This window comes from Heterocephalus glaber, unplaced genomic scaffold (assembly GCF_053883595.1).
Source record: "Heterocephalus glaber isolate CG9 unplaced genomic scaffold, H.glaber_assembly_v1.0 deba00001523, whole genome shotgun sequence".
NCBI lineage: Eukaryota > Metazoa > Chordata > Mammalia > Rodentia > Bathyergidae > Heterocephalus > Heterocephalus glaber.
Window position 1 is genome coordinate 22,802,840 of NW_028258327.1, and position 26,584 is coordinate 22,829,423.

Here is a 26,584-nt window from a genome sequence, read left to right on the forward strand (position 1 = left end):
TTGGTACATTTTAGGTATAAAATACAGTTACACACATCATTAGGATCTTGTACCATTACATGAATATCTTGGTTCTTATTTATTTTTCCCCTGCCCTCCCTTCAACCCCTCCACCCTTCCCTATTTGCAAAGATTTTGTTTCCATTTTTTTCCTTTTCTCATATTTTTTTCCATCTTTCCTTTTCCCTTCCTCTCCCACTTCCCCTGCTCCTTTAGACCTTTACTTCCTATTACACAATATCAATTACACATTTTTAAAATTCAAATATCAAGACCTAGGAGACATTACCACAGATTTTACAGAATTTAAAAGGATATAGAAAGCATATTACAAAAATCTTTTTTGAAATAAATTTGACAACTTCTAAGAAGTACCTCGGAAGACAAATTAATGAAACTAACTCTGGAGGAAATATAAATTTTGAATAGCACCTATTAAAGAAAATATATTCCTAGCTTGAAAACCTACCTATATGACAACAACAGGCTTGTATACATTTTAACTGATAAATTATATCAAACATTTAAAGCAGAAAAAAAAAGGAACACTTCTCTCCTCATTTTAGGAAATCAACATTGTGCTAATCCTAAAACTGGATAAAGATAATAGAAGAAAAAAGTATGAACATAGATAGAAATTTGTTTAACAAAACAAACTGTTAGAATTCTGTCAGATCTGGCAGTATGTAGAAAGTGGTTTTGTTATAGGGATGGCAGTGTTGGTTCAGCATTGGAAGATCCACCCCCAAAAGTCATCATTTTAACAGAGGAAAGGAAAAAGGCATATGATCCTGCCACTAGTTGGAGAAAAAGTATTGGACTAAATTTTACAGCTGTTCATGGTAAAAGCTATCAGGAGACTAGAAGTAGAACAGAACCTTCTCAAAAGATTAAAGACATGTACTCCATACTTCCAGTAAGAAAGCCTTATATAAATGGAGAAGATACAATGCTTTCTCCTTAAGGTGGGGAACAAGGGCAGATATACTTACTCTTCACCTGTCTATTAAACTTTGAAACATAGGCCTAAACCAAACTAGTCTGGCAATAAAATGACACAATTAGGATAGGATTGGCAAGGTAGAAGCAAAATCTTTATATGTAGATGAAATGATCATCTACAGAGAAAATACTAAGAAATCTCTAGGAGCCCCGAGAACTTGTATTTGAATTTAGCAGGATTAGAAAACACAAGGTATATATAAAAATTCAAGTCTGTGTATACTTGCTATAAATGAAGAATTGGATAATGAAATTTAAAAATTATGTAGGAGTACAAAGAAGCTAGAAAAGTTAAAAAAAAAAAAACACCTCAAAAATCAAAAAGAGTGTTGGAAGACATTTAGTACCTAATTTTAGGACTTCTTCTAAAGCTACAGTAATCAAGGCAGTGTTGGTGTAAGGAAAGACATATAGATCATTGGAATAAAACAGAAAATCTAGAAATAGAACCACACATATATGGTCCACTGAGTTTTGAAAGATTATTTAACAGTAGTATTTTTTAGAATATAAACTCAATTCAAGAGCCAAGGAAAAGATAGTGTTTTCAGCAAATGGCACTAGAATACCTGGTATCCATACATAAAAAATTAACCTCAACCCTTTATTTCCATACATAAAAATAACTTGAAGGGATCTATGAACCTAAATATGAAAGCCTGAAAGTATAACACTTTAAGAAGAAATTATAAGGGAAAATGTTTATGAATTTAGGGTAGGCAAGAACTATCTAGGATACAAAAGAACATGATGTATAAAAGAAAAAAAATGATAAATGAAATTACATCAAAATTTAGAACTTTAAATGACATCATTAAAATGAAAAGTAGTCCTTAAATAGACCATATTTACAATCCATATAACCTATGACCAGAATATATAAAGAATTCTTAGAGCTCATTAATAGACAATCCAATTAAAAAGTAGACCTAAGAAGATGATAAATAGCCAGCACAAGGAAAGGTGTGCAACTCTAGAATCAGAAAAATACTAATCAGTACAATAACAAGATTGAATTATACCCTCATTAGGGAGATGAAGTTAAAAGTTTTAAAGGCCTTGTAATGACTTTTTCTTGTTGTTGGATTCTCCCCCTTTGAGTTTAATTGTGACGCCCAATGGATTCATTCTGCTGGGCTTCCTGGGGTTGTGAGCCTCATTGTCTTTTCCTAGGATATTGTCTAAACTTTTTTGGAGTGCTGGTTTGGTATTCAGGAAGGTTTTTTTGGTACCGGAGACTGAACTCAGGTCCTTGCACTTGCATAGCAGGCGGCGGAACCACTGAGCTAAGTCCCTGGCCCCTCATGAAGTTCTTGAGGTGCTCTTTATCATGAAAGTATCTTATTTCTCCATCAATTTTGAAAGATCATTTTGCAGGGTACATCAATCTGGGTTGGAGGCTGTTTTCCTTTAGGGCTTGAAATACATCACTCCAAGCTCTTCTTTCCTTGAGGGTTTGCACTGAGAAGTCTGCTGTGATTCTGGTGGGCTTTCTTTTGTATGTGCTTTGTTTCTTTTGTCTCACTGCTTGTAGAATTGTGTTCTTCTGTTGGATTTCTGGAATCCTAACTATTATATGCCTATGTGTAGATTTTTTTTTTTTTTTGATGAAGGCTAGCTGGAGTCCTATATGCCTCACTTATCTGTATGCTTGGGAAGTTTTCTGCCATCACTTCTGTGAATAGTTTTTTTTATGTCATCTGCACTCTCTCCTCTTTCTTCATTGACTCCAATCAGTCTTACGTTATTCTTCTTTGAATTGTCTAGGAGCTGCTGGATTGATTTCTTGTGTTCCCTTACAATTTTAAAGCAATTTTCCTTTTCGTCCTCACTAATTGCAATCTTACCTTCTGTATGTGAAATTCTGTCCTCACATTGGTTCATTCTGCTGTGCAGACTTTTGATGGAGTTTTTAATCTCTTGGAAATCTGTTTGCATATGTTTTATGGATTCCATTTGTTTCCTATGTTGGGATTCCATCTTGTTCCTCAGATCCTCTATTTTTTTATCTGTGTCCTCTCTAGATTTCTTAATCATGTCTTGCACTATGAGCACAATCTTTGCTGTTATCTGAGTAATTATTTCTGATTTCATTTTTCCCAGATCCTCTTTTGTTGCCAGTTCAGAGAGTCCAGGTGGTTGAGTATCAGATTGTTCCATCTCATTTCCCTTTGAGGTTGCTGTAGGTGAACTGGAAGTCTGTTTTTGAGGCTTGTTTACGTGTGTTCTCATTTAGAAGGGGGGATGCTTCTGGCACCTACGTGGGTCACCTTTTCTGCCCTAGGAGCATGGAATGGTGGCACAGGAGCTTCCTTCCTGGTGCTGGGACTGGCTCACCTTCTCTACCCTAGGAATGTGGAATGGTGGGGGGGGGGAGCTTCCTTCCAGGTGTTGGGACTGGCTGAGCTTCTCTGCCCTAGGAGTGTGGAACGGTGGCCCAAACTTAGTCCAGTAATTTCAGTGGAAGGCCTCCAAAATGATATAGAGGGAAGAAATGTAACTCCCAAACCTACTAGATATCCAAAACATGAGTTTTTGTTTTCTAAATTTGAAGAATGAATTCTAGGAACAACAGAGGTTGAGAGTAGGAAAAATTTATTGAGGGAAAGAAAGCTTCTGCCTAAGAGAGACAGAAGAGGGACTGAAAAGTGGGTTACCTAACAAATAACCATTCTTAAGGAGTTCATAGCAGAGTATCTGCAATAATATAATTCCCTATATATAGTAGTTAGTGGACCTGGGATTCTGATAGCCAGAGCATGGTTAATAGACTGTACTAACAAGAAAGACATGTGCCCTTGTACCTCCTGAACCCCATATCTATAAGTTTCTGTGCCTAAGATCCTCATAATTTTTCTTATTATTCAATTTTGTGAGCATGGTCACGTTCAAACATTGTAGCAAAGATTTTTTTTTTTGGTTCTAGAAGCCAAATAATCCCCCTAGGTGAGATGATACTACTTATTTACCTATGCATGGTTTATGTGTATAAACCTAACCTTCATTTTATACTATTTATTCTGGCTGGGCTTCTATTTTTCTCATTCCTCCTCAGAGTAAGTTATCAGCCCTAATTTTAAAATAAGAAAGCTATTATCTAAAATGCGCCAATATTTCCAGGTGCACTTTATGGAAGTGCTGAGCTATTTCTCAGAAGCATAAAACACTTGTTGAAAATGCTTTAACATGCCAACCAGTTAAAAGTCTTATGAACTGAACAGGGTCAAGCTCAGGGGAGTGGAACATCAAGGTCCATTTGCCTTGGTTCCAATTTCATGATGGGTCTGGTATTCAGACTTCTGATAGCTGGTGTAAAAAATAAGTTATAATAAATTTTATTTTGAGGGATAGAAACATTTTTATATAAACATTTAAAGTATACCACAATTATTTTAACTACATTTGTCTTTTGCTATTTTTTAATATAACACAGCTTTAAAAATATCTCAGGCCCTCTCAAACTTACTAAAGATCTGAAGAAAGACCTCTAGGTAGGCTTTATATTTGATTTGTTAAATTTCACATTGGAACATGAGTGACTAAATAACTTTTCTAGTAATCAGACTTTTGGACAACCCATTCACATGCATGAAGGTCACAAAATTGACCTATAGCAAAACCCCAAACTGATAATTTTCTATTAGAAGAACAGTATAAACCAGAGATGGTGAACCTTTTAGAGCTTTCAATGATAACAAACAGCCAGCTCCAGCACATGTGCCATAGGTTCACCACCACTGGATTTATGCACTGGTATGATCAGTGAATTCACATTAAGGACAGGAGGGACTTCAGGAAAGCCACTTAGGGGATCTCATCATGAGTGGAAGCAACTTGCTCATTTCTATCTTTTATTTCTTTAATAAGCACTTATATAATGCTAAAAATGATCTATGTTACATGCTAGGTGCTGTTCAGAAAAAAATAAAAAATAAAACAATTGTTTCAATCCATGGAGCACTTATACTCTAGCAAAGATTTTGCAAATGCTATATTTTCATCTCATTTATTTTTTATAAAAGCTTGAAATTTAAACAGTTGTGGAAACTGAGATTCAGGGAGATAAAATAATGTGCAATTATACAGTAGTATATAACACAAGTAGGAATCAAATCCAGGTCCGTTTTTGTATAAAATTTAATGTGTTCAATCACAGCATGTTGCTTTTAGTTTAATACAAAGGTCAGCAAACTATGTCCTGTGTTCAAAATCCAGCCTCTATCCTGCTTTGTACAAAAGTTTTATCAGAATGGAGCTTTACTCTTTTGTATATTGTCTGTGACTGCTTCCTCACTACAACAGAATTCAGCAGTTGCAAAAGAGACTATGTGGTGTATAAATCCCAATGTGTTTATTATTTGGCCCATTCCAGAGAGTAAGTTTGCTGTACTCTGATTCAAGACATAATATGCTCTTGAAAGTATTAACCTAAAATGGAAGAGACAGGAAACAAGTTTTTAAAGTTTTCCTATTACACATTAAAATAAAACTTGGGGCAAGGTTTATGCACTACTTTAATAGCAAGTAGAATTCCAGGCGAGCAAAGGTGTGAAGAAAGGGAACCAAGTTCATTACCAAAATTGACCACAGTTTCTGAAGAAAATACAGCTGGTTCTCAGTAATGTAGGATGTCTCCAAAGAGGCTATTTGGAACAACTTAATCTCATAAGAGTCTTCACCCTTCAGGAGAAGCAGAACCAACAAGTGTTAGAAAACAAAATGAAAGCAGTAGTGCTAGGGACTTTATAACTGCAGAAATGGTTTGAGCCATCACTACCTGCTCAAGGTAGGAAGGAATGCAACACTCCAGACACAGGGTATAGAAAGTGTCAAGCAAATAGGACAGGGCCACAAAATGACCTAATATAATCAACCTTTTTACAGCTACTGGATCTCACCTGAGTACAAGATGTCCTCATTGCCTCCCTGTGAGGACAAGTATAAATCTCATCCTTGAAAATATTGGCCAGCTGAAATGTCCTACAAAGACTTCAGTAGGATTACCAATCTAAATTATATTCTCTGATGCTGTAGTTGCTCTGTGAGCTATAGTAATAGTTATTATTTCCTTATTCTACCTCATTCTAGACTCCCCTCACCCTTTGTCAGCATTATGCTGGCTGAATGGAGTTAGACAGACTATTATTTCTGATGGGTCTAACCCCTAAATTCTCTTGTCATGTTTGATGGAATTGCCCATTCATCTTATTATAGAAGCATCAAGAGATAATCCAGTAACTTCTTTTGCTACCATATATACTTATTCCATTCTCTTAACTTAGAGTCTAGAGTTCATTATCCCAGATTTTGTTGCTTCACTATTATGCTTAACACAAAATGGCTAGCTGATAGTCAAGGCTTTGGTATCTGGCAATCTTATTTTGTCTCCTGGAGGAAGTATCCCACCACCTACTACCCAGGAACTATAACTCAGCAGAGCCTAAAGATGAAAGGAGGGGAAGCAAGTATGTCATAAATGGATCAGTGGAAATTATGGCAATTAGGATCAATCTACTTCTACCTTATATTTGTAGTATCATCCAAGAAATACTTTCTACTTTTTTCAAAATGGATTTATTTGTGCAAGTTATTTATTAAATAAAATGCTTTTGGTGGACAAGAAATAGGAATAGACAGACTGCAATTCATGTCTGACACCTGTGAAAGGAAATAAGGAAGATATAATATAATCCTTATTTTGTAAATGAAATTGCTTTTTAGTCTTCCTACTGCTGATGATAAATGAAACACACCTCCCAAATTAATAGTATCAGAATATTGTTGATGTGTGACTACTGAGAATGAAGCTAACAATGCCTCTATCATGATCACACACATATATTAAATTTCCTGTAGCCCTCTCTATCAACTATTATACATCTGGTATTTGAAGAGATCTGATAGGTAGGTTAAACGGAGGTTAGACCATAATGATCACAATTTATTTGATACCTTTCTAGTTGCTATATTTTCTCTAATATGCTTATCTTGGCCAGAGAGTGCTGCAGTTAGTTTCAGAATCTCTCAGTTGACCCTTTCATGTGGAGTTTCTATCACCTACAAAATAAACATTTGGAATATTATCAACAGGGTAGGTCTGTGAATCCAACACAGCCATGAAAGGGAAAACTTAAGCTAAATCCATATATTATCTTACTTCTATAAGTTCTCATGTTATCTAGAAAATCAGGATGGTTTAGGTCTCCAATTATCCATATAATTTCAGCCCTCATATCTTTAAGTCCTCAAAAAGTCTGCAGATATGAGACCTCAATAAATCCAGAAGATGGTAACTTGAGGCAAGTAGGCCCCAACATGTCCTTGGGGCTAGCTTCAAATAAATCCTTTCTCTTTTTTTACCAAAATAAATGACTGTGAGACCAGAGTGACTCCATTTTGCTTATGTGAAACCAGAATGACTCCACTTTTGCCCAAAATGGAGTAGTCTCCTTTGTCCTCTCACATTAATGATTAAAATGTGCTTGATCTAGGACAAAAGATACAATCTGTAACAAACCAAAGTCCCTAAGTTAATTACTCAGCCATCTGTTTACCCAGGAAATGAACATCCTGGGCCCACTATCTGTAGGAACAGTCTGTTAATGTGCTGACTGTCAATGCTGGGTGGTCGTGACCATTAGTCACCGTGTCTGCTGACCATCAATACGTGACAGTTGCCCACTAACCTTGGTCCTTCTTTTCTTTTGTAAAACCTATACATAATCCCCCCTTACCCCTGATGAGTTCAGCCAATCAAAAATGTACACTTCATGCTCGCTAAATGTTAACCAATCATGTAACTGCTAAGTGGAAAACCTCCAAACCTTGCTGTAACCTCTATAAAAACCCCGCTAATTTGGAACTCGGGGCTCTCAATCTCGATCCGCTGTGTCAGTAACAATTGAGAGTCCCTGCTTAAGCTTGAATAAACGACCCTCGTGCGCTTTCTTTGGAAACGGCCTCCTGGTGGTCTTTGGGACCTCACAATCTGGGCACAACAATGACCTCCTTTGATTTTTGTCAAGGCAATCTAACCAACCTGATCATATAGATGTGAGTGGAAGAGACAGACTATGGGAGCAATCACAGAGTTATAAAACACAGCCTTTCTCAGGCAGATGCTTTCCTCAACACATCTTTCTTGCCCCCTAGACTCTCTAAGGTTTGGGGAGGCATAAACTGGCTGCCTCGTGCCCTGTGCTCTTATTGTACACAGCTAAGTTAGTTAGAAAATATTGTAAGGCAGTTATGCAGGGCTGAGTCCTCCGCACTGAAGACAATTGAGGCCCATTTACTCAAGGTCAGCAGTATAAAAAAAGAGAAAGTAGTACACCCATATACTTCCCCTAAGGATGGAGAGCAATGATTGATATTCTAAATAGACATCAATCACCTTAATTGGGGACCAAAGCACCCCTAGCTAGCTAATTCCTTCCAGGAAATCCATTGTATATTTGCTACATAACTAACTTCTCCATTCGATCTCCATTTAATCAATATTACCTGGGCAACTGTACATGTTATCTTATTGGTTGATTGTGGTTTTATCCCACCTCATGCCTACCTTGTGATTTTCCATTGGATCTTATACTTTTATTCCTCTTTGTACCCAGCTTATCTCATGGCTTTGCCCCATAAAACACCTTTCAGAAGTGGAGTGGGTGGGTAACCCACTTCCCAATCCCCCTTTTGTCTTTCTTGGACAGAAGCTATCTTTCTCTCCATAAATTTTTCCTAGTCTTAACCTACATTGTTCCTAAAAATTATTCTTATATTTTAGAGAACATGAATTTGGTTTTTTGGATATATAGCATGTTGGGAGTTATAATATTTCACTTATTTGTATTACTTGGTATCCTATATCACTCTCAGTTGTGTCCTAACCCCAGCGTACGATATTTGCCAAGAAGTTTGAAGGTTCCCAAAATGCCTGGTTCCAACTTACCATTGACTGCCTTACATAGATAGATTTAGGTCTTATTCCATGCCAATTGAAAAGATCATCTAGGCATCCATGAATTCTGTGTCCTAGCCACAGCCACTGGACAACTCAGAATCTGAACTGCATTTTGTTTCTCTGTGGCATGGAGCAGTAGAAGCACCAACCAACTAACTGATCTGATCATGGACAAGGCCAACATCCAGGGAAAGAAGGTAAGCCCAGAGGGTCAGCAGCTCCAGGAACAACCACAGACTGAACCAGCATTGCTAATACCAAGAAAACCCCATATTGTAAAATTTTAAAACAGTGTTGGATTTTACTCCAAAAGGGATTCTTGCATAGAAGGCTACAGTTGGAAATAAATCTAGAGCACTGCCTTCCGTATTTAAGAGGCTTTAAACAGGAGCCATTTTGAGAAGGAATTAATTGTTTAAGATTGAGCCTTAGAACAACTACTGAAGAACTTCACCTCAGGGTTTCCAGTGTTACCACAGTGACTGAGTGACAAACAGATATAAGAGACACTCATGGAGAGGATGTGGGCTAGACATAGACCCCCTAAGAAGTTTAAGTTCAGGCTGGGAAGGATGTGAGGTCCTATCTTTTTTGGTTAAAAACCAGACTCAGCATGTGTGGCTTTCAGAGGTGGCTGAATCTGAAAGTGTTTGCATTAAGTCCACCAGTCTGCTTGATCCCTCACCCTACTGCCTACTTCCAGTCAGACATCAGTAATCTGATTGCTTTCTCCATCTACCAACACGATCAAGAACATGCCTCAGCTTGGACAGTTGCCACAGTCTTGGGTATATGGACATAGAGGTTGCTACAGCCTGGGGGGAGGGGCATCTAACAAACCCACAAACCATAAATCTAGGTGGAGAAAACCATGACTTGCTGAATTCCAAGACTGCTGATCCTGGAAAGAAACTACTTATTCAAAATGACAGAGGAATTTTTTTTATTCATTTTTTTCTTCATTGGTTTTGGGGGGATTGGGATTTTATCTTTGTTTCCTTTTATTCTTTTAATCTTTTTCTTTACTATACTTTCTGGGTTTTTTTTTCTTCTTTTTCTTGTTTGTTGTTTTCTGTTGCTTTTATCTAATTCTCCTGATTTCACTTTCCACCTTAATAAGTACTTTATCTCAATTTTCTCTCTTCTTTTCATCTTCCCTTGCTTAATTTTTAAATTTTTGCTTTTTTCATTCTCCCATTCCCACCCTGTCTATATTTACTGATATTACCACCAAGCTATATTAATCTTTAGATAGATAACACTATGCTATTGATGGTTAGTTCTTTTCTATTGTTAATAGAATTAGAGTTGTTACATTTATTAAACATTTATTGCATGACAATATTTAGTTTGTCTTAGTGTTTATACTTTAATTATAGATCTCTTTTTATGGTTAAAGGTAGTACAGCATTGGACCTTAATGTATATCAATATACAGTTTTTCTTTGATGCTATTATTATTGTTGATTTAGTTTCTATTTCCATGGTTGCATAGTTGTTGCTATTAACTGATTTTTTTTCTGTATGGATTTTCTTTGTGCCATCCACAATACTGTGGTCCATTCTTGGAAAACTGGGTGCTGCACTAATTTCACTACATCTTCCATTCCAAAATTAAGAGGTTGTTGGATCTTGAAACAGAGGCAAAGGCCTACAGTTAGCCATGACCAGAGAGCATCACTGAAGTGTAGACAACAACTAATGATGCCTCTATACTAGCAACAAAGCCTTTCTGATAGAATTCACCTGCAAACCTCTGCAAAATAAAATGCCTCCAAAAACTTCCAATTCCCCCAAGATTGATCCATGGAGAATTGAGGTGGAAGAAATCAAAAGCCACACAGCTGATTTATTCAAAATGATGAAAATGAGATAACAAACAAATCAATAAAGTACTCATCAAGCTCAAAGAAGATATAGCTAAACAGATACTAGACTTAACAAACAAAATGATAAGTGAATTTACAGGAGACATTACTAAAAACTAGCTGAGCTAAACAAAATGGTACAAAACATAAATGATCCGTTTAGCAAAGAATTTGAGTCCATGAATAGGTACCAAACAGAAACTCAAGAGATTAGAAATTCTGTTAAAAGTGTGGACAGCAGAAATGACCAACTTTAGGATAGACTTTCAAAACTAGAAGATATGGTTGCTGTCAGAGATCAATTATTCACAAATACCTTATGAACAACAGTAAAACATGATAGTCCAAAGAAGACTAATCTAACATTAATGGGAATTAGTGAAAAATCAGACAATAGGAATAGCATCATAGTAGAAAACTTTCCAAATGGGGGAGAAGAATTTAGCATACAGATAAGTAAGATGTATAGGACTCCAAATAGCTATGATCTGAAAAGAATTTCTCCTAATCACATCACAGTAAAGAATCCCAGAAGTCCAACATGAGTGGAATCTTACAAGCTCTTAGAGAAAAGCAAAAAATCACTTATAAAGGTAAATCCATTAGAATTACAGCAGACTTTTCAACACAAACTTCAAAAACCGAGAGAGCTTGAAGTGAAGCATTTCAACCCCTAAAAGAAACCAGCTTCCTACTCAAACTGATATATCCAGAAAAATTAGCTTTAAAAATAAATAGAAAAGGGCTGGGGATTTAGCTCAGAGGTGCTGCTGCCTACCTCACCAGTGCAAGGTCCTGAGTTCAATCCCAGGTACCAAAAAAAAAAAAAGGATGGAAAATAAGGTCTTTCCATAACTTTAGGAAATTCATGAATACCAAACCACTACCCCCCAAAATGTTCAAAGATAATGTAGAAAGAAACAATAAAGCAAAAAATACCAAAAAGTATAATAGAATGAATACATTAGGCAGGCCGAAAAGTTAAATAGAATGGGGGGAAAAAGGAAATTAGAAACAGGAAAATACTTTAATGATAGGAAGAAGTTAATACATTTCAATAATAACTATCAATATGGATGTTCCCATTTCCTCAATCAAAACACACAGATTGGCAGAATGCATCAAGAAACAAAGTGCAGTGTTAGGCTGTATATAAGAAATACATTTAACCCAAAAAGAAATTTATAGACTAAAAATCAAAGAATGGAAAAAAATATTCCATGCAACATGAACACCAAAACAAGCAGGAATATATCCTATTTTCATACACAAAGGACTTCAAGCCAAAACTGTTCAGAAGAGGCAAAGAAGGTGACTACATTTTAGTTAAGGAAAACAATTCAACAAGAAGAGATAACAATTATTAATATATATACAAGGAACACTGGTTCACCCAACTTCATCAAACAAACACTATTGGCCATAAAATATCAGATAAACTTCAATATAATTATAGTGGGGAACCTTGATATCCCTCTGTCAGAAACAGATCAACTAGATATTAAAAACAGCAAAGAAATATCAGAGTTGAGCCAAACCTTTGAACAAATGGATTTAACAAATATGTACAGAGTGTTCTAACCAACAACAAAACCTATTCTTCTTAGGAGAATATACTCCAAAATAGAGAATAAATTAGCCTATAAAGCATGTTTAGTAACTTCAAAAGAGTCAAAATTATCTCCTGCATATTTTCAGATCATAGCACAAGGAAATGAAATAAATGGCAAAAAAACTACAGAAATTATGCAAACACATGCAAACTAAAAAAAAAATTCTTGAAAAATCAATGAGTCACCAAACAAATCAAGAAAAAAATAAGACAATTCCTAGATTTAAATAATACTATCATACAATATACCAGAACTTATGTGACACAATGAAAGCATTTCTAAGGGGAATTTTATAGCTGTGAATGCCAACATCAAAAAAACAGTAAGTACAAACAAATAACATAAGGACACACCTTGTGGTCTTAGGAAAACAGGAACAATCCAAATACAAAGGTAGTACAAGGAAGGAAATTATAAAGATCAGAGTAGAAATTAATAAAATTGAGACCATAAAAATAATACAAAGAAATAATGAATTGAAGAGTTTGTTCTTTAAAAGAATAAGCAAAATAGACAGACCCTTGGCTGATCTTACCAAGAATGAAAGAGAACACCCAAATCAATGCAATTATGAATGAAAAGGGCAAAATCACAATAGAGACTACCCAAAATTCAGAAGACAATTAACAACTACTCCAAAACCTGTACTCCAATATATTAGGGAATTCAGAAAAAATGACCAGAGTCCTAGACACAAATGAATTACCAAAATTGAATTAAGAAGATATAAAATCTCTGAATAACCCAATGACAGACAATAAAATTAAAGGAGTAATTTAAAAAAACTACCACCTAAGAAAAGTCCAAGACTTTATGGATTTACTGATGAATTCTATATGAACTTTAGGGAAGATACAATGCCAACACTCCTCAAACTCTTTAATAAAAATGTAAGAAACGAAATACTCCCAAAATCATTCCTGGAAGCTAGCATTATCCTGATTCCAAAACCAAACAAGGATGTGACCAAAGAAGTGAAACACAAGCAAAACTCCTAATCAAGATAATGGCAAACAGAATGCAACAAATCATCAAAGAGATTATATATCATGACCAAGTAGGGTTCATCCCAGGAATGCAAAGATAATTCAACATGTGGAAACCAATAATGTAATATATCACATAAATAGAAACAAGGCCAAAAATCACATGATCTTCTCAATAGATGAAGAAAAAGCCTTTGACAAAATCCAATGTCCAGGTATGATCAAAACCCTGAAGAAAAGATATATAGAAGGACCTTATCTTCATTCTGATAAAAGCTGTTTATGATAAAGCTACTACCAGTATCAGATTAAGGGGGGGGGGAATCTGAACACTCTACCTCTAGAATCAGGAATAAGACAAAAATTTCCATTATCACCACTCCTGTTCCATATACTACTCAAAACATTGCTAGAGCAATTAGACAATGGAAAGAAATATAAAAGGATATTAGTATAGGAAAGGATGATGTCAATTTATCATGAATAATATTGTCTTCCATGTAGAAGACCCCGAAGTTCCATCAAAAGACTCATAGAATTAATAAGCAAATTCAGGAGTGCACCAGAGTAAAAACAACACTCAAAATTCAAAAGCATTCCTGTATTCTGATAAAGAAACCACTGAGAAAGAAATTAAGAAAAAGAATATCAGTCACAATAGCATCAAGAAAAATTAAATACTTAGGAATTGACCTAGCAATGGTAGTAAGAAAAAACCTGTACAATGAAAATTACAGTACACCAGAAAAGAAAAAGATATCCCCTATTCCTGGATGGGTACAACCAATATTATCAAAATGTAAATATTTCCAAAGTTGATGTGCAGATTTAACGAAATCTAAATCAACATATCAACAGCATTCCTCATAGAACAAAGAAACAATCCCAAAATTATTTGGAACCAGAAGAGAATAGCAGAATAGCAGAAACAATCCTAAGCAAGAAGAACAGAGGAGAAGACATTAAAATCCCAGACTTCAACTTATATTATGAAGCTACAGTGATAAAAAAAAAAGCATGGTACTGACACAAAAAAAGACATGTAGATCAAGATCAAAGAAACAAAAGAAAAAAATGTAGAGACAACTCTAGGCACATTCAGCTAACTGATCTTTGATAAAGGGCCCAAAATCATACACTGGAGGAAAGATAACCTCTTTAAGAAATGATATTGAGTTTCTGGAGGCTTCTTTCAGTTTTGTCATGGTAGTTTGAAATGTTCCGATGAGATCATGTGACCCATCACTGTCATAATCATAATACTCTACCTTAATGGTTTTGTCCATATCTCCATAGCACAGGGAGTTAAGAGAGATTTTAAAAGGCTTCCAAACAGGATTCAAGTTGTTTTTAATAACCTCTGTTCCATGAACTATTAGCCAGTTTCCATCAGATGTTTGCTTATGAAACTCCAGATATGGGTCTGACTTTCCAAACAGATCCTTATTATCCAGTTTTCTGGCTTGCATTTCAAACAAGACAACTCTATTATCCTTTATTTCTTCTGCTGAAATCATAATGTTCCCTTTCCAAGCAGGTTTGTCATTTTTGAGCACCAGAGGTTGAGTTAGCTTCTTACTGGAAACAATTTGTCTGAGGGTACATTCACATTCTCTTAAGAAGTCATCATCGCTCAGCTCAATAGTCTTGTTGTCAATGTCATAAATCCCGAATTTCAATTTCTGAACCACTTCAAAGTAGTAATCAATAATAAATGTCTTGGAAAATTTGGGATTCAAGCAATTTTTAATCCTTTCATTGCATTCGACCTCATACCACTGTTGATCACTTGTGTTCAAAAATAGCACGCATAGAGGGTCCGACTTTGATGTTGCATCAAGATTCAAAAGAGTGTTACAGGAAATATTCAGCTCCACCTTCGAGACACATTGTGCAGCCATCTCTTGAGACGCCTGTCTTCTGGATGGAGTCCTGAGGGCAGAGGCCGGGCTGACAGCATCCCCTAGTTGGCTGGGCCACCATGGTTTACAGGATCCTGGGGCTGCAGGGGAGGGGAAGGGCAAGTCCTGTTGCACTCACCTATTAAATATTACTCACCTATTGAATATGAATGCATAAATGAAAAAAAGAAGCAAAAGAAAAAAAGCTATAAGAATTCCGGAGTTATCAGTGTGAAACACTGTGAGATTACAGTGGAATGCACATTCCTTGACTACATCATGGGAGGATGTCAGCTGAATTTTACTGTGGGAGTGGATTTCACTGGCTCCAATGGTGACCCCAGGTCTCCGGACGCCCTTCATTACATCAGCCCCAACGGTGTTAATGAGTATGTGACGGCCATCTTGTCTGTGGGGCTGGTTATTCAAGATTATGATGCTGATAAATTGTTTCCAGCTTTTGGTTTTGGAGCCCAGATACCTCCTCAGTGGCAGGTATCTCATGAATTTCCAATGAACTTTAATCCATCTAATCCCTACTGTAATGGAGTCCAAGGCATTGTAGAGGCATACGGGGCCAGTCTCCCTCAGATAAAGCTCTATGGACCAACTAACTTTTCTCCAATCATAAATCATGTGGCCAGGTTTGCAGCTGCAGCCACACAACAGCAGACAGCTTCTCAATATTTTGTGCTCTTGATTATTACTGATGGTGTGATCACAGACCTTAATGAAACCAGATAAGCTATCATCAATGCTGCCAAGCTGCCCATATCCATCATCATTGTTGGAGTTGGAGGAGCTGACTTTGGCTCCGTGGAGTTTCTGGATGGCAATGGGGGAAGCCTCCACTCCCCAAATGGCAAGGTGGCCATCAGAGATATTGTCCAGTTTGTGCCTTTCAGACAGTTCCAGAATGCTCCAAAAGAAGCACTTGCTCAATGTGTCTTGGCGGAGATTCCCCAGCAGGTGGTGGGCTACTTCAACACGTACAAACTCCTTCCTCCCAGGAACCCAGCCACAAAATAAAAGTTGTTACCACTTCAACAGAATTCTTATGCTGCCAGGAAACAATACCATCTCTTACATAAAATCATGTATCTGTCATTTTTTGTACATTTCACCCCCTGCATTTATGATGTAAACCTGGTTCTTTATGGCTTTTATCTGTTTAAAGCATTTTTTTTTAGGAGAACAGTGCCAAGTCCATCTCTGCCAGTCAATCCAGTGATTGCTAGCAATTTACAGTAATTGCAGTGAGGTTGTTTGGATTAGAACCTATTGTGGGGAAAACTGATTTTTGTTTGCTTTTATATAATGAAAATACCATGTAAAATGTTTGTCAGAAAGAATGAAAAATGGTTGAGATGAAGTATTTTGCACGTTGCTATACTCTGTATGTAGTAAATGTTTTACAAGCTTATGTCCATATTATTGATTGAGAAAGCTTCTTAAGTTAGTATTGAATTTGCTCCTGTATCTCTATATTCAATCCTTTTCCTGAAGTAAAGACTACCTTTACTTGGCACCTGATTTTTTCCTGTAGTTTAGAGGCTACACAGTTTCAAAGCATCTTGCACTCACATGAGATTTGTTGAAAAGGAAATTACTCAGTTTTTAAAATACATAATCACTAAGCAAAAAGAATCTCACTTAAGTGTGCCCTGTTTATTTGCCTTTCTAGATTTTTTATTTTTTTGTGGAATACTGTAAACATGGTCAGAATTGACCTTTCTTTTCATTGACTGAATGTGATACTCAGGATTCTGTGGATGCATAGATTGTAGGTCCATAGGTTGTCTCAGATTCTACCTTATTAGTTTTATTTTAATTGATGTTTGTTTGCTGATATGCTTAGGATTGTTTTGTTCAGGGATGCTATGAGGACCAAACATATAAGGTGAAGATTTATAATTCCATTTTCTCTAATAAATAACTTGACTTTAAAAAAGAAGAAATGATATAGAGAAAACTGGCTGTTCATATCCTGAAGACTGAGTCTAGATCCATATCACTCAGCATGGACTAAACTGAAAATAAAATGGTTCAAAGATGTAAATGTTAAAATGGAAATGCTTAATCTACTGGAAGACAAAATAGGTAAAACTCTAGGATTCATAAGGGTAGGGAAAGATTTTCTGGACAGCAACCCAATTGCACAATAATATCAAGAATTGACAAATGGGATCATATCAAATTTAAAAGCTTCTGCACAACAAAGAAAGCAAGAAATTTCAAAGACAGCCTACAGAAAGGGAAGTAATTTTTGCCAATTATTCCTCAGACATAGGATTAATATCTAGAATATTTAAAACTCAAAAAAATAAATCCCCTTAAATAAAAGACTCAATCAAAAATAGGCAATTCAAATGAATAGATACTCCTCCTCAGAAGAAATACAAATGGCCAAAAAGTAAATGAAAAAATTTTCAACATCTCTTGCCATAAGACAAACAAATCTGAGATTCCATCTTACTCTAGAAAGAATAGCTATCATCAATAAATCAAATAATAAAAAATGCTGGAGAGGCTGTAGGGGAAAAGAAACTCTTCTACATTGTGAATGAGAATGAAATCTAGTAATACTGTTATAAAAATCAGTACAGAATGGGGCCAGGGATTTAGCTCAGTGGTGCTGCACCTGCCTAACAAGCACAAGGTTCAGAGTTTGATTCCTGGTACCAAAAAAAAAAATCAGTACAGAAATTCCTCTAAAAATTAAAAAGTAGAAATTATGTTTGCCCTACCTATTCCCCTTCTAGGCATCTTCTTGGAAAGAGTTAAAAGAGATCATATTTTAGTGATACATGCAAATCCATATTTATAGCTGCACAATTCATAATGGCTAAATCTTAGAGAGATTCTGTGTCCATCAACAGAAGAATAGATTTTAAAAGTGTGGTATTTATACACAATGTATTGCCACTTTGCCATAAAGAAGAATAAAACTGAGTCATTTGTAGTAAAACAAACGCACCTTGAGAATATAATGTTAAGTGAAATAAATCAGACATGCAAGCTTAAATGTAATAGTCTTTCTTATATGAGGAACTAAAAGTATAAATAAAGAGTAAAAGAAAACATAGACAATAGGAAATAGAGAGATAGATCCTTTGCAAAAAAGAAAGTGGACCAAGAGTTGGAGGGAAGTGAGATGGAGGAGAGGGAAAGGGAATAAAAAAGGAATTAAGATGTATTATGTACATGTACCAACTCTGTACAAAAATGTAATCATTACATACTACAAACATGTACTAATAAAAAATAAAAATTGAAAAACAAATTCCAGACATACGCCTTCACCAGAGAAGAAACGATCTGGCTACAATAATAACTTTATTCATGAATGTTTCTATTCATTAACAGTTTGGGAAATGAACAGAAATGTTTGGCAAAGTTTTGCTTCTGTTCATGAACTCTGTGTGGGGTTTTGAACAGGCCTATGGCCATCTTCTCCAGAAGGACATGAATGTGGAATCTTCCCTGCTCTGACATGTGGTTGTGGTTTCCTCTAGTGGAGAGTAGAGAGACCTGTGTACACTTGCTGTGAAGCTTTTTGTGCGTGTGCTTTTTAGCATATACAGTACTGTACAGTATTATTCTATCCAATATGGCCCCAAAGAAAGTGCACACAAAGCACGGTGGTTAAAAGAAAGTGCAGATCAGTAATGAAGGTAACCGGTATGTGCAAAGCAAGAGTTGTAAGAAGGTTTTGAAGAAAATAACCATTGAATTGAAGAAGGAAATTGTATAAATCATGAGTGTGGTATTCATGTGACTCATCTGGCCTCAGAATACAAAATGGTGAAGTTGACAATCTTGACTATTTTGAAGAATAAAGATGCCATTGAAGGAGCTGATGTTGAGAAAGGAGTAATGATATTAACAAAAAGAGAACACAAGTGCTAGAAGAGGTGGAAAAACTTTTGTTAATGTGGTTGAATGAGAAACAGGTGGCAAGTGATAGCATCAATGAAGGTACAATCTGTGAAAAAGCCAGAAAATTACAGTGATTTATTTACTGCAAGAAAATCTCTCTACAAGTGCAACAAGTGATGAATTTAAAGCCAGTAGAGGCTGGTTTGATAAATTTCATAAGAGAGGTGGTATCCATAGTATGATAAGACATAATGAGGTTTCCAGTTCTGATGAGGCTGCTGCAGAAGCCTACAAGAAAAATTCATGAAATTTGTGAAGGCAGAAGGATACGTTGCTCAACAAGTGTTCAACTGTAATGAAACAGGGCTCTTCTGGAGGAAGATGCTGAACAGAACCTGTATCACACAGTAGGAAAAGGCACTGCTATGGCACAAGCCCATCAAGGACAGATAGACTCTTTTGCTGTGTGTGAAAACAAGTACCAATCTAAAGATCAAGCCACTACTGCTATACCATTTCCAGACCTCTCATGCATTCAAGGAACAGAATGTGAACAAGACCAGACTACCTGTCATGTGGAGGGTCAGTGTAAAAGCTTGGATCACAAGGCAGTTGTTCATAGAATGGCTTCATGAAGTGTTTGTACCCACCATTAAGAAATATCTTTCTAAGAATCAACTGCCTAAAAGATGCCTTCTTCAAATGAACAATGCCCTCATGCACTCCAGCCTTGGACACTGAGTATGACTTTATAAAGGTCGAGTTTCTTCCCCACAACACAGCACATCTTCTCTAGCCTATGAACCAGAAAGTGATGTACAACCTCAAGAAGTTGTACCCAAAGGTGCTCTTCACCAGGTATTTTAATGTCACTGAAAAGATGCCTTTGACTCTAAAAGAGTTCTGGAAGAAACATTTTTATATCCTCCACTGCATGAACCTCTTTGACAAATCTTGAAAGATGTCACATCCTGGACCTTCAACTCAGTCTGGAGGAAACTGTGGCCAGAATGTGTCACTGAATGTGATCTTAAAGGGTCTGATGCACAGATGGTGAAGGATATTGTGTCTATGAGCAAGAGTATGGGTCTAGACATTGATGGTACAGACATAGAGGAGCTTGTTGAAGACCATAAGGAAGAGCTGATGACAGAAGAACTTGCTGAACTTCAGAGTGAGCAGCAGAAGGTGCTTCTTAAAGAGCATTTCACTAAGGAAGAGGAAGACAGGGAGGTTAGCAGTAATGTGATAAACCCATTATGGAAAAATAAAATGAGGGTTAGGATTTGTTTGTTGAAGCACCACTTCAACATAACTGTAATGAACAGAGTGTTGATGATGAACAAAATGGTCTCTCATTTCTAGAGAGTTATGCAGCACAGGAAAAAACAAGTGACATTAGACAGATTTTTTTTTTTTTACCAAATTGACCCTGCAGCTAAGAGACAAAGAAGAGAGGAAATCCCTGATGGAGCCTTATGGAGGGGGACTCACTTCAAACAACCTCCTCCTCACTCACTTTCCTGTCCTCCTTGCCAGAAGTCATCTCAAGCAATGTTAGTGTTCTTTCTCTTCATACTGTGCTGTACTGTATTATACTTTGTTTCATATTTTTTGTGGTTAAAAATATATGGTTCAGAATGATTAATCTTATTTAGATGGAATCTTATGGGGAAATTTGATTTAGTTTGTGACTAATTTGATTCACAACCAAAATCGTGGGACAAATTAAGTTCACAAACCAAGGTACCACTATATATATATTGGAACCACATTATTTCATTATCACCTTAATCTTTTATCACTTTTCAGGTATGCTTTCAATTCTTTTTGATGGATACTTAGAGGTCAAATTTCTGGACTACCTGTTAGGTATGTTTTTTTGTTTTTCCACAGTCCTTTTGTTTTTCTTTTACTTTATAGCATCTGTCTATAGTTTTTGATAACATTTAAAGTATAATACATTACACATATTTCAAAAGCGTAATTTCTATAAATATATATATGAAATCACTGCAATAATGACAATGAAAATATCAAATAAAAGTGTGGGATTATGATTGCACTGATCACAAGGACCTTTAAGGAATGACCTGTAAATATTTACCATACATATCTGAGATAAAATTTGTGGTTCTTTTTCAAGAGGAATGGTCTCTTTCTTCAACAGACTCTGATTTTATGGACAACACCATATCTGGAAATTGGTCTTTGCACTCTAGATATTGACTGTCTTTTATTATACAAATTAGGCAATACACAGTCAATTTCCCCTCTATCTCAGTCCAAAGAAATTTATAGTGTGGTACCTTGGTTCAGGAACACAGCTCTCTCTGTGATTGTGGTCACAAAGTGAACTGTATAAGAATTGCATCAAATTTCCTCATAAGGTCAACATTGAACATAACCATGAATTAGATTCAGTTCTTGTCCAACTTGGTTTGCAACCAGAATCATGGAAAGAATCAAATTCGTGAACCGAGATCCCACTGTATTCTACTGGTCATCATCATCAATCTGTGGGTCTAGGCTCACTAATTGCCATTCTTTGTCTTACTATCTGCTGTACTTTAGATGTGGTATGTCCTTCAAAGTTCCCTGTGTTAAAGGCTTGTTCCTCAGAGCTGTGCTATTGGGAAGTGGTAGAATCGGTAAGAGGCAGGGCCTAGTGGAAGATCATCTGATAACTAAGTGATGCTTTTGACAAGAATAGTGGGAACACCCAGCAGACAGGTGAGGAGCTTATTCACATAGACCTGGGCTGCTGCCCTGCCCCCACCCCAACCTCCAAGCAAAAAGCAGAGCACCCCCCCCCCAGCCTCCTGGCTGCCCCAGTACCTGAATCCACACCACCGAGGCACAGGGGTTAGAAAGGCCATTGTCCTGAGCTCCAGAAGACAGAGCAGAAGTGAACAACAGAAAGAGGGCCTATCTCAGGCTCCTTGATGAAAATTGAAGCCCACTGGAAAAGTGGAGAGAATCTCTGCGATAAAGGGACACCAGACCACCATAGTTGGTAAGTTGGAGGGATCCCCACCTCCCATGTGAACCTGAACTATCTTTAGGGGAAGGGCAGCTAGAACCTGCAGTAGAACCTTGCAGAGTTCAACCTTGCAGGAGGTCAGAGAGCTCAACTTGGGCCTTGCAGCCAGAAATCAGCCTAAATTTCAGGGGTCTGCTGCTGACTTACTGAGACTAATTGACAGATCTGCACAATGCTGCCCACGTTGTCTATTGTGACAGCAGAGACATACCCTGAAGGAGGCCCTTCATTTTTAGTTTTTATTTGTTATTTTCAAAATTGTTTTTTCTCTTATTTTTAATTTTAATTTTTTTTCTACTCTTTTCAAATATTTCTTTTTTATTTTTATTTTTTTCTTTTCTTTGTCTCCCTCACTCACTTGTTCTCTCTCCCACATTGTTCTTTGTCTCCCTTTTTGTTCCTGTTCCTGATTTAATTCAGATTTCTTCTTTCTTTTTCTTTTCTTCTCTTTTTTCTTCTCTCAATTGTCATTAGTTTCAAAGGAAAGTGAATACAGATTCTAGCTTCCCTATGGCTGTTAGGTTGTTCATTTCTTTGTTCTTTCATTTTGTCTTTTCCTCTTGTCTTCAACAGTTTCCCAGAGTTTGTGTGATCTTCCAGTGTCCTTTGGCCTCACTGCTAACCTTTCCCTATCCTTCTACCTATCTATCCCTCTCTCCCCAACTCCTTCTAAATCCTCATCCTGAAGGGTAAAGTTGCTATATTGGAGAGTTTGTTCACTATAAACATATTTTGGGCTGGGCCTCAATTTTGATTTAATTCACATGGTTAAAGGTGATAGAGATTAATAGCTACCACAAACTGTCATTTTCTAAGCTGTGCTTGATGCTATTGTGTTGCTGATTATATCACTTGGGCTAAGGAGTAGTGATTGATCTAACCAGTTGTCCTTCCTAGTTTAATGGAAATGAGATTGCCTCAGAGTCATTAGAGACTCAAAACCTAAAGACCAGCTATATCTGGAAGACACCTCTGAGAAGCAATCATTCCATAAGGGTTCTAAATACAAGCAAAAAAGATAACTACAATAATCAATATTGAAGAATCAACCAAGGAACTAAACCAAGGACAGTACCAACAGCAAAAATAGAGAAATGAGAAAACATTTAAGCAAGGCTAATCCCAGACTTCCTGCTCACCGAAGGCAAACTCTGGGGGAAATGAGGTGGAGAAGTCTGATAAACAACCACCTGGACACCCTAAACTGATAGCACAGGAAGTAACAAAACACATGAATGAGGTTCTAGAAAAATTCAAAACAGAAATAATTTCCCGGATAAATAGAGAGATGATGAGCAGAATGAAAGACATGCTTAGAGACTCTAGAACAGAAACAGATGGAAAAAAAAAATAGATGAGTTCAAAACCATGATGGAAGCCCAGCACAGGAAAGAAATGGAAACCATGAACACCCAACATAGGAAAGAAATGGAATCCATGAAAAGATTCAAACAGATTCCCAGGAAATTAAAAACTCTACTGAAAAAAAAAAAACTCTATTGAAAGTATACACAGCAAGCTGAGCCAATCTGAAGACTGAATATCAGATATAGAAGACAGGATGGCAGTCAGTGACCATGAAAAGAGAGATCTCTTAAAAATAGTAGGGGACCATGAGAAATCAATCCAACAGCTCGTAGATGATGCAAAGAATAATAATATATGAATGATAGGAGTCCATGAAAAAAGCAGGAGAAAGTACAACTGACATTTTAAAAAACTCTTCACAGAATTAATAACAGAAAACTTCCCAAACAGAGCAAAAGAATTTGACATACAGAGAAGTGAGGTATATAGGACTCTGACTAACCATGATAAAAAAAAAACAACTGCACATAGACTTATAATAATCAAGATCACAGAAACCCAACAGAAGAACAAAATGCTACAAGCAGTTAGAAAAAAGAAATAAATCACATGCAAAGGAAAGCCCATCAGAATCACAGCCCCTCAAGTCAAGGAGAGCCTGGAGTGAGGGATTTCAAGCCCTAAAAGAAATCACGCTCCAACTTAGACTGATGTATCCTGCAAAACTATCTTTCAAAATTGATGGGGAAATAAGATATTTCCATGACAAAGAATACCTGAGAAACTTCAAGAATACAAACCAGCACTTCAAACAATTCTAAACAATATCCTAGAAAAAGAATACTTAGGTCACAATTCCATGAGGCTCAACAAAGCAAATCTATCAGGCAAGGCAAGAAATTGAAGGGAGGGGGAAAAAATTAAAAAGAACCAACAAAAGGAAAATAACATGACAATGATAAGTCAATATGTATCAGTTATAACTATCAATGTTAATGGCCTAAAGTCATCAATCAAAAGAAATAGACTGACAGAATGGATTAAAAAGCAAAATCCAACAATATGCTTCATAAAAGAAATGCACCTAGTTCAAAAAGAAACTCATAGACTGAAAGTAAAAGGATGGAAAACAGTTCTCCATGTGACAGAAACCCATAAAAAAGCAGGGGTAACTATCTTATTTGCAGACAAAGTAAATTTCAAACTAAAACCAATTAAGAGAAACAAAGAAGGTCACTACATCCTTGTAAAGGGAATAATCCAAGAGGAAGACTTGACAATCATAAATATATATGCAATGAATACTAATGCCCCCAACTATACAAAATAAATAGTAAAGGACATGAAAAATCAAATAAGCACTAATAAAATTAACCTCAATATCCCACTGTCACAAATAGACAGATCTCCTAGAAAAAAAAATGAATGAAATATTAGAAATGAACCAAGCTTTTGAACAAATGGACTTAATAGATGTCTACAGAGTATTTTGCCCCACAAAATCAGAATATACATTCTTTTCAGCAGCACACAGGTAATTCTCCAAAATAGACCACATACTACCTCGTAGACCATGTTTAAATAAATGCAAAGGAATTGAAGTTATCCCATGTATATTATCAGACCACAGTGCAATTAAACTGGAGATTAATAGCATAAGAATTTGCAAAAACTTCACAAACACATGGAAATTGAATAATACTCTCCTAAACAACCAATGGGTCACAGAGGAAATTAAAGAAGAAATTACGCAGTTTTTACAAATAAATGATAATGCCAATGCAACATACAGGAATCTGTGGGACACAATGAAAGCAGTTCGACAAGGGAAATTCATAGCAGTGAATGCCCATATTAGGAAAACAGAATGAGATCAAATAAAAAACCTAATACTGAATCTTAATCTCCTAGAAAAAGAAGAACAAAACAAAGCCAAAACTTGTAGAAGGGAGGAAATTATAAAGATCAGAGCAGAAATCAATGCAATGGAGACTAAGAGAACAATACAAAAAATCAACGAGTTGAAGAGTTGTTTTTTTGAAAGAATAAATAAAATCAATAAAGCCTTAGCCAACCTTATCAAAAACAGGAAAGAAAAGGCTCAAATCCATGTGATTAGGAACAAAAAAAGTGAAGTAACAACAGATCCAGCATGAATCCAGAGGATCATCAATACTTACTTCAAGAACCTATACTCTAATAAAATGGAAAACACAGAAGAAATAGACACATTTCTAGATACATATGAATTACCAAAGTTGAACAAAGAAGATATAAAAATTCTAAACACCCCAATTAAAATCACTGAAATGAAAAATGTAATAAAAAATTTACCAACAAAGAAAAGCCCAGGTCCTGCTGGCTTCACTGCTGAATTCTACAAGACATTTAGAGAAAAACTATTGTCACTACTCTTTGAACTTTTCAATAAAATTGAAAGGGAAACAAGGCTTCCAAATTCATTCCTGGAAGCAACTGTTACTTTGATTCCAAAACCAGGGAAAGACCCAGTCCAAAAAGAGAACTACAGGCCAATCTCCCTAATGAACATAGATGCAAAACTCCTCAATAAGATACTGGCAAACAGAATACAGAGGGCCATCAAGTTGGATTTATCCCAGCAATTCAAGGATAGTTCAACATTTGTAAATCAATAAATGTAATACACCATATTAAGAGAGTCAAGAACAAAAACCATATGACCATCTCAATAGATGCAGAAAGAGCATTTGACAATATTCAACACCCATTCATGATAAAAACCCTGCAGAACATTGGAATAGATGGTCTTTATCTCAACTTGATAAAGGCTATCTATGAAAAACCAACAGCCAACATCATACTAAATGGTGAAAAACTGAAAACCTTCATGCTAAAATCAAGCACAAGACAAGGATGTCCACTATCACCACTCCTGTCTCATATAGTATTGGAAACATTAGCCACAGCAATTAGACAAGAGATGGAAATAAAAGGAGTAAAGATAGGAAAGGAAGAAGTTAAATTGTCATTATTTGATAACAATAT

General features: G+C 36.2%; 2 pseudogenes; one reads left to right on the plus strand and one right to left on the minus strand.

Annotated features, from left to right (window-relative positions):
* Positions 1-14,514: 14,514 nt before the first annotated feature.
* LOC101708605 (copine-3 pseudogene) lies at positions 14,515-15,353 on the minus strand (annotated as a pseudogene).
* Positions 15,354-15,484: 131 nt separating this feature from the next.
* Positions 15,485-16,372, plus strand: LOC101708958 (copine-3 pseudogene; annotated as a pseudogene).
* Positions 16,373-26,584: the final 10,212 nt, after the last annotated feature.